Raw genomic sequence first — 7,984 nt, forward strand, 5'->3', positions numbered from 1 at the left:
TTATAATTTTATTACTTTCTGCTAATATTTGTTTTTCTCTTCTATTTAATATGTCATTTTCAAGAATGTAGATATTGATTTTATATTTATAAAAAATTTAGTAATAATAAAAAGGTAGTCATTAAAGGATATTATTAAAGGATTTCGCTAAAAATAAATAGATGTAAATAATACAAATGTATAGGATTCTCCAATCTCATTTATTTATTTAATTATTTTAAAAAAAATTACTTAGAATTTGGGATGGATTGTTTAGTGAATTTCACTTCCTTCCCAAAAGATAATGACGCGTTAGACTCTTTAGGCGCGATTTAATTAATTTTACCTTCTTAAACTCGGATGCGCATTTCATGCGACCCAAATCTAAATCCTAAAACATCAAATAAAATATGTTTCGTATTGTGGGTGCATTTCATGTGACACAATCCAAAGATATGTTTTAAGCGATGTTCACATTCCTAAAAAATAATAATTATAATAATAAAGCGGTAAAACATAAAATTTGCACATGGTTCATAATTGTATTAAAAATCAGATAAATAAGCCGAATATAACAGTTGAGCGACCGTGCTAGAACCACGGAACTCGGGAATGCCTAACACCTTCTCCTGGGTTAACAGAATTCCTTATCAGGATTTCTGGTACGCAGACTGTAATATAGAGTCATTCTTTTCCTCGATTCGGGATTAAAATTGGTGACTTGGGACACCCTAAATCTCCCAAGTGGCGACTCTGAAATAATTAAACCAATCCCGTTTCGACTGTCCTTTAATTGGAAAAACTCCCTACGCTCCTCGCGGTGCCGGAAAAAGGAGGTGTGACAGCTCTGGCGACTCTGCTGGGGAATTAACCCAGAACCAGTGGTTCAGGGTTAGAAATTCGAGCTCATATAAATTGTTATATTTGGTTTTATCTGATTTTTACATGTTTGAGCCTAATATGCTAAATGTTGCTTTTACCGCTTTGATATTACATGAACTGTGTATAAACTGTGCCGAAACCCATCTCCTCTCTGAGTCTTCTAAATCATGAAGAAGGGTGTACTTCGTACGACTTCTTTTCTGTATAGTGTAAAAACCCAATTTAGAACGAGGTTCGGACAAGTTGCTAAGCCGGTGAAGCTTCTGTATTCCCGGTACGCTACCCCCCCTCGGCTCGAGTTGTCTGCTCGGGTAAGCCAGGTCTAGAACAAACACCCAGGTTCTGAACCTAGTATAACAAAGCCACATGCCGGATCCCTAGTAGGAACGTTTGTTTGCATCACGTGCATCTGACTTTGGAGGCTCAACACAGGGGTTAGGTCTGTCTAGGACAGGTGCACCAAAAATGAAAATGACCATCCTGATGCATCTTATTTGTTTTATGTGCATTTATTTGCTCGGTCTTGCATGTTGACCGGCTTCTGAGTCTCGGGAGTGTAAAGAATAAAATAAAATAAAAATAACAAGTGGAAAGTTAGATGATTAATTTAGAAAAATCATTGTCCAAGTACTGTCGAAATGCTGCCGAATTTTTTTTTAAAAAAAAACATATATATTTTTTTTGTTTGTTTGCTTAGAAAGCAGAAAGTGTGTAGGAATAAGTCTTTTATTTTAATTTGCTTTATTTTCAAAAAAAAAAAAGATAAAAAAAAAGGAAAATAGTTTTTTTTGCTATAAAAGAAAAAGGAAAAATTTGTTTGTTTTCAAAAATTAGTTAGTTTATAGCCTGAACTACGCGGGTCTGATTCTCACCGGATGTGAGATTAGAGGCAAACCTCTTTGGTTTCGGCTCACTGTATTCAAAAAAAAAATCCAAAAATATTTAACATTACTCACTTCTTTAGAAAGTTTTTTTTTAGACCTCAAATTATTTTTTTTTTTAAAAAAATATATTTCCTTTTAATTTCAAAATCCCATTTATTTGTTTAAAAGATATTCAAAATAAAATTCAAAAATATTTTTTTCTGTAGTATTTCTTTCATAAATTCAGAATATTAGTTCAAAAATATTTCCTTTCTCCTTAAAAGTTTTTTCAAAAAAAAAAAAAAAAATTAAAGTCCAAAAAATATTTCTTTAGAATATAGATAGTTTTTAAGTCAAATAAAAGTTTTTCCTTCTTTAATCACTATAATAAATGTGCAGGATGAGCACAAGTCAAAATGAATCATTCTCAGTGTGTAGCGAGGTCCCTTCGCAACTCCACATGTGGTGGAATGATATGGGAAAAGATAGTATAAAGATAGTGGAAAGAGTTTTGGGAGGTTTTGTCGATCTGTTGAATATCAAGCCAAGGACAGATATCATCGAGGCTCTAATACCGTTCTGGGACCCAACCCGCAACGTGTTTCGTTTTGCTGACTTTGAACTTTCACCTACACTAGAGGAAGTCGCCGGATATGCGGGGTTGAATGGGAAACTAAGAGGGCAGTATTTACTTTCACCAAGACCAGTATCTCCGCACGCGTTCTTGGATTTGCTAAGCATTAGTCGGAAGGTACAGAATGATGATTTGTCGAAGGGATGTTGTACTCTCCAATTCTTGTATCAACGGTACGGAATTCCTCAGGGTTTGGAAGAACCAAACCTCAGATTAATTCACACTGGGAACAGAATCAAGTGGGAAGCAAGACGTACTTTGGCATTTATCACAGCATTTCTGGGAGTTGTGGTCTGTCCCCGCAAAGATAAAAAAATAGAGATAGGCTTTGTAGGGATGGCCGATGTTGCAATCAAAAGAACCGACAGTACTGTGGTTCCTTTAATTTTATCAGAAATCTACCGAGCTTTAACTATATGCCGAGAAGGAGGCAAGTTCTTTCAGGGATGCAATCTGTTACTCCAACTGTGGATGCAAGAACACCTCCATCACCGAGTGGGATACATGAACCACGGGTTGACTGAGAGAAACTGCATTAGCGGCTTTGAGAAACGAATGACAGGCGTCATATTTCCCGAAGGCGTCGAAGCATGGCTTGCACAATTGAGGTCAACAACAGCCGACCAAGTTGAATGGGCATTTGGGTGGTTGAATGATACTGAGGTAATATACATGGCGGCCGAGGAATGTCATGTTCTTTTGATGGGACTTCGTAGCATCCAACCATATGCTCCTCATCGGGTACTGCGCCAACTAGGAAGATTTCAGGTAATTCCCACTGATGAGGATCTAAGCAAGCACGCCATTGAGTTGAGTCCAGGAGTCGTGTTCCCCGAAGGAAAAATTAGAAAGATGTGGCACGAATGTAGATTCCTTGAACCCAAGACTATGGTTCGAGAGCTGGCTAAGGGTGAGGTAGACCCAAAATACGATGTTTGGTTCGGGAAAAGGTTCCAGATTCGTCAGAGGCCTGCCAAAAGAGCTCACGTCCAACAATTTACGGATGATTCGCAGGAACAGTGGGGCTGGTTAGTGAGAGAGGAAGGCTACCAGGTTGAAATCGGTAAGCTGAAGCGACAAATTGAAAGGCTTATGTTTGAAAACAACGTTCAAGTAGCCTCAGAGCAGGGTGAGAAGAACAAATTAGCCAAAGAAAACCAGGCACTGAAAGCCCGAATTCGCCAAGTCAGTAAGAGTGATAGTGACCGACAGAAACGTCGATCTGATGAAAGGTTGATAGCGGAATTGAGAAATCAAGTCAGCCAAAGCCGAGAAGACTTGGAGAGATCCCAGGCTTGTATAACAAGAATGCGGGTCAGGTGGGCTACAGTTACAACATCACGGAGAGAGCACCTATGGCAAGTAAAAAGGGACTACGAAATGAGTGTTGCGACATTGAGAGAGATAAACTCCATTCTCAATAATCGGGTCCTCAAACAAGCCCAGGATGCTAGAACATATAGAGAACACTGCCATGAGTCGATAGCCCGGATGGAAGAACAAATGGAGAGGTTCCAAGAGCAGCTCATTGACAATACTCGAATATTGGGACTAAAGAATCAACGGATAGAACAGCTGTGCATAGAGAGGGATAGAATCAGGGGTAGGATCAATGATATAGGGCGCTATATCACCACAAAGTGCCTAACATGTGAAGAAATGCCTCGTGATGTCCTATTTGCCTCAGTCATGGGTTATGTCCATCAGATCATGGAGGAACTAAAAAGCTTGCAAAGAAGCCTGGCCCCCAAGCCCGCGGAAAGGCCGAATGATGCCTCGCGGGCACCAAAATTCAAAGCTTTAATGTATCCCTAATTCAATCTTGCACTTGTTTGTTTTTCGAGTCTGTTGTCTACCCATATGTTTTTTTTTCTTCAAACATTCTCAAAAATATATATATAAAGTCTGTATTTTTTGTGATGGCTTGTAATAGCATTATTTTGAGTAATAAAAAAATATTTTTTGTTTTTTTTGTGATGGCTTGTAATAGCATTATTTTGAGTAATAAAAAAAAAAAAATTTGGTCTTATGGCACGAACTACGCTTGGTCTGATTCGTGCGGGGTCACGATACGTAGGCAATCTCTATAGGATTCGACCGTAATTATAAAATATATATATATATATGTATATATATTTGTCAGAGCAAAAATAAGCCGGGATGATGCATGCGGTCAGAGCAAAAGCATGTTAGAAATGATTAACTGCCTAGGAGCATTGCATCCCCTAACGTGCAATTACAATATCTGTTAAGACTCTAACACTGACAAGTTTGTTGTTTTTCCAATCAATATCAGTTAGTTGTTAGAGCGTACTGGCACCGTACCATTATCATACAAGATCAAAAGGTCTTATACCAGAAAGCATGACTGGGTCAGACAACAGCGTTGAGTCAGAAAAAACGGCCAATCAGATGCTGAAGGAAGCCCTGGAGAAAATGGAAAAAATGAGGCTAGAAATGAATGAAATGCATATAGCCTTAGCTAGAGCCCAGAAGGGGCAAGAACTACCCGTTACTCCTACCCTCCAACCAACACACACGCCGGAATACCCCTCTCCCGGTCCTTCAACAAGTTTCCCAAGCCATCACTATTATCAGGGAAGAGAGGCTTATGATTCCCAAGCTCCACCACCCACTCAAAACCCTCCTCCACCAAATGTTCCCGTCTTTGTGGCACCTCCCCCAGCCCCATTGCACAGATCATCTAGTGAGCCACTGTTTCAGGCTCACGATACACAATACTACCCCCTGAACTCACATTCAAAGCACCCGAGCCACATACCTATAATCCCCACTTTGAGGTCCCGGCGGAGATTGAAAAGCCGGCTAAGAGCCCAGAGCAGGACGAGGTGATGCGGAAATTTAAAAGCCTGGAGCAATCCTTCAGGAACATACACGGGTTAGGTAACCAAGTCAGCGTGGCTTACAAGGATCTATGCCCTTTCCCTGACGTTCAATTACCAGCAGGGTTCAAAATGCCCAAGTTCGATTTATACGAAGGGCATGGTGATCCTATGGCACATCTACGAGGTTTTTGTAGCAAAATGAGGGGAGCAGGGGGCAAAGATGAGCTATTAATAGCTTACTTTGGCCAGAGTTTGAGCGGGTCGGCGTTAGAGTGGTATACAAGACAAGATCCGAGCAGGTGGTACACCTGGGATGACTTGGCACAGGCTTTCGCAGGACATTTCCAATACAACCTTGAGATAGTCCCAGACCGTCTCACATTGCTAAAGCTCGAGAAGAAACCCGGAGAGAGCTTCCGGGAATTTGGGTTCCGATGGAGAGAACAGGCAGCCAGAGTTGATCCCCCAATGAGAGAAGGAGAAATGGTGGATTACTTCTTACAAACTCTCGAGCCAACTTACTTTGGTCACTTGGTGACGTCAGTTGGCAAATCATTTAATGAAGTTGTGAAAATGGGAGGTATGATAGAAGAGGGACTTAAGTCCAATAAGATCCTGAGTTATTCGGCAATTAAGGCAACAACTCAGGCCATTCAGAGCGGCACGGGAGGTGCGCTAGGGAAGAAAAGGAGAGAGGAGGTCACGACATTAGAGGCCGACAATTGGTCCAGATCTAGAGGTCCTTCCCCTCATTACCAACCCAGACCCCATCGTCTAAACTACCCACACATTCCAAATTACCCTCCACAACCCTACTACCAACCACAAGAACAACATTTCACCGTCCATCAAGCCCAGACATACACCCAACCTCCGGTTCGCCCACAATGGCGCGCGCCGGTTCCCCACAATACATACCCACCTCCACATAACACATACCCACCACCACAAAACACCTATCCACCACCAAGAGCCTACAGGAACCCTCCAGGGATTGGTTTCAGGGGAAATCCGGCCGCCAGAAATGAAAGATTGCAGAGGCAAAGAACTTTTACTGAGTTGGGGGAAACTTATATTGCCTTGTTCCACAAATTGAGGCAGTTGGGTTTATTAAATCCTGTTGAGCCTAGATTACCAAATCCCTTACCCCAAAATATGGATCACTCGGTAAGATGTGAATATTGTTCGGGAGCTCCCGGACATGATACCGAGAAATGTTGGAGGCTGAAACATGCAATACAAGATCTTATTGATACCAACAAGATCGAGGTACAGGCACCGGAGGCACCTAACATTAACCAGAACCCATTGCCAAAGCACCCTGAAGCCCACATGATCGAGCTTGTGCACGAAGGAGGGGAGCCGAAGAAACCCCCACAGACAGTGATGATGATCCGTGCCACTCCAAAAGAAAAATCGATCAATGAGAAAGCAGGGGTACAGTTGAAGGGGGAAGATGTCAAGCCAGTGGTGATATTTGGGAAGAATCCATCTGCCGCTACAAGGAAACCAGAACCAGCAAAGTTGGTAATAACGGGAGCATCATCTGCACCCGTGGTTGTTGTGAAAGGGGTCTGTAGGGAACCGGTCATCATAAAACCAGTAGTCCAAACACCAATGATTGATAGCAAGGCTGTGCCTTGGAAGTATGAGAAGGCAGTGGTGATGTACAAGGGACAACAAGTGGAGGAGAATAGTTGTGAGGCGCAGGGACTGACTCGATCAGGACGGTGTTTTGCTCCGGCGGAGTTGAGAAGACCCAATCCAGCTGCAATAAAGAAACCTGTGTCAGAAGAAGAAGCTGAGGATTTCTTAAAGAAGATGAAAGTGCAGGATTACTCCGTGGTCGAACAATTGAAGAAAACACCGGCCCAGATCTCACTGCTATCATTATTAATCCATTCGGATGAACATCGTCGGGCCCTGATGAAGATACTGAATGAAGCTCATGTGCCCAATGAGATTTCTGTAAATCACCTGGAAACGATTGCCAACAAAATTTTCGAGGTGAACAGGGTAACATTTTCAGATGATGATCTGCCAGTGGAGGGCACGGAGCATAATAAAGCTCTCTACCTAACTGTCAAATGTGAAGATTCGGCAGTTACTCGGGCATTAGTGGATAACGGCTCAAGTGCCAATATTTGTCCATTATCCACCCTGAACCAATTGAAGATCGACCACGGAAGAATCCAAAAGAATAGCATTTGCGTCCGAGGATTTGACGGAAATGGAACAGCCACCGTGGGGGATATTATACTTGAGTTGACCATCGGTCCAGTCCAGTTTACCATGGAATTCCAGGTATTAGATGCTACGGTATCTTATAACTTTCTGTTGGGACGACCGTGGATCCATGCAGCCAAAGCAGTGCCATCCACCTTGCATCAGATGGTCAAGTTCGAGTGGGATAGACAAGAGGTCGTGTTGCACGGCGAGGACACTGCGTGCACCGTAGGAGGCGCCATTGTACCCTTCATAGAGACCAATGATGACAAAGGTCCCTGGGTCTACCAGATTTTTGATGCAGTGTCGGCAAACAAGTTCCCCGAGGGTGAAATCATTCAGCATCCTAGGATAGCTTCCGCAACGGTTATGATGGTTTCAGAAATGCTGGGTAATGGGTTTATGCCAGGAAAAGGCTTGGGAGCTGAACTTCAGGGAATTGTTCAACCTGTGTCCTTGCCCAAGAATTTGGAGACCTTTGGGTTGGGGTTCAAACCGACTGCGGCAGATGTAAAACGAGCTCGGAAAATGAAGAAGAAAGTTTGGTTTCTTCC

Source organism: Nicotiana tabacum, chromosome 18 (genome assembly GCF_000715075.1).
Source record: "Nicotiana tabacum cultivar K326 chromosome 18, ASM71507v2, whole genome shotgun sequence".
NCBI classification, from domain to species: domain Eukaryota; kingdom Viridiplantae; phylum Streptophyta; class Magnoliopsida; order Solanales; family Solanaceae; genus Nicotiana; species Nicotiana tabacum.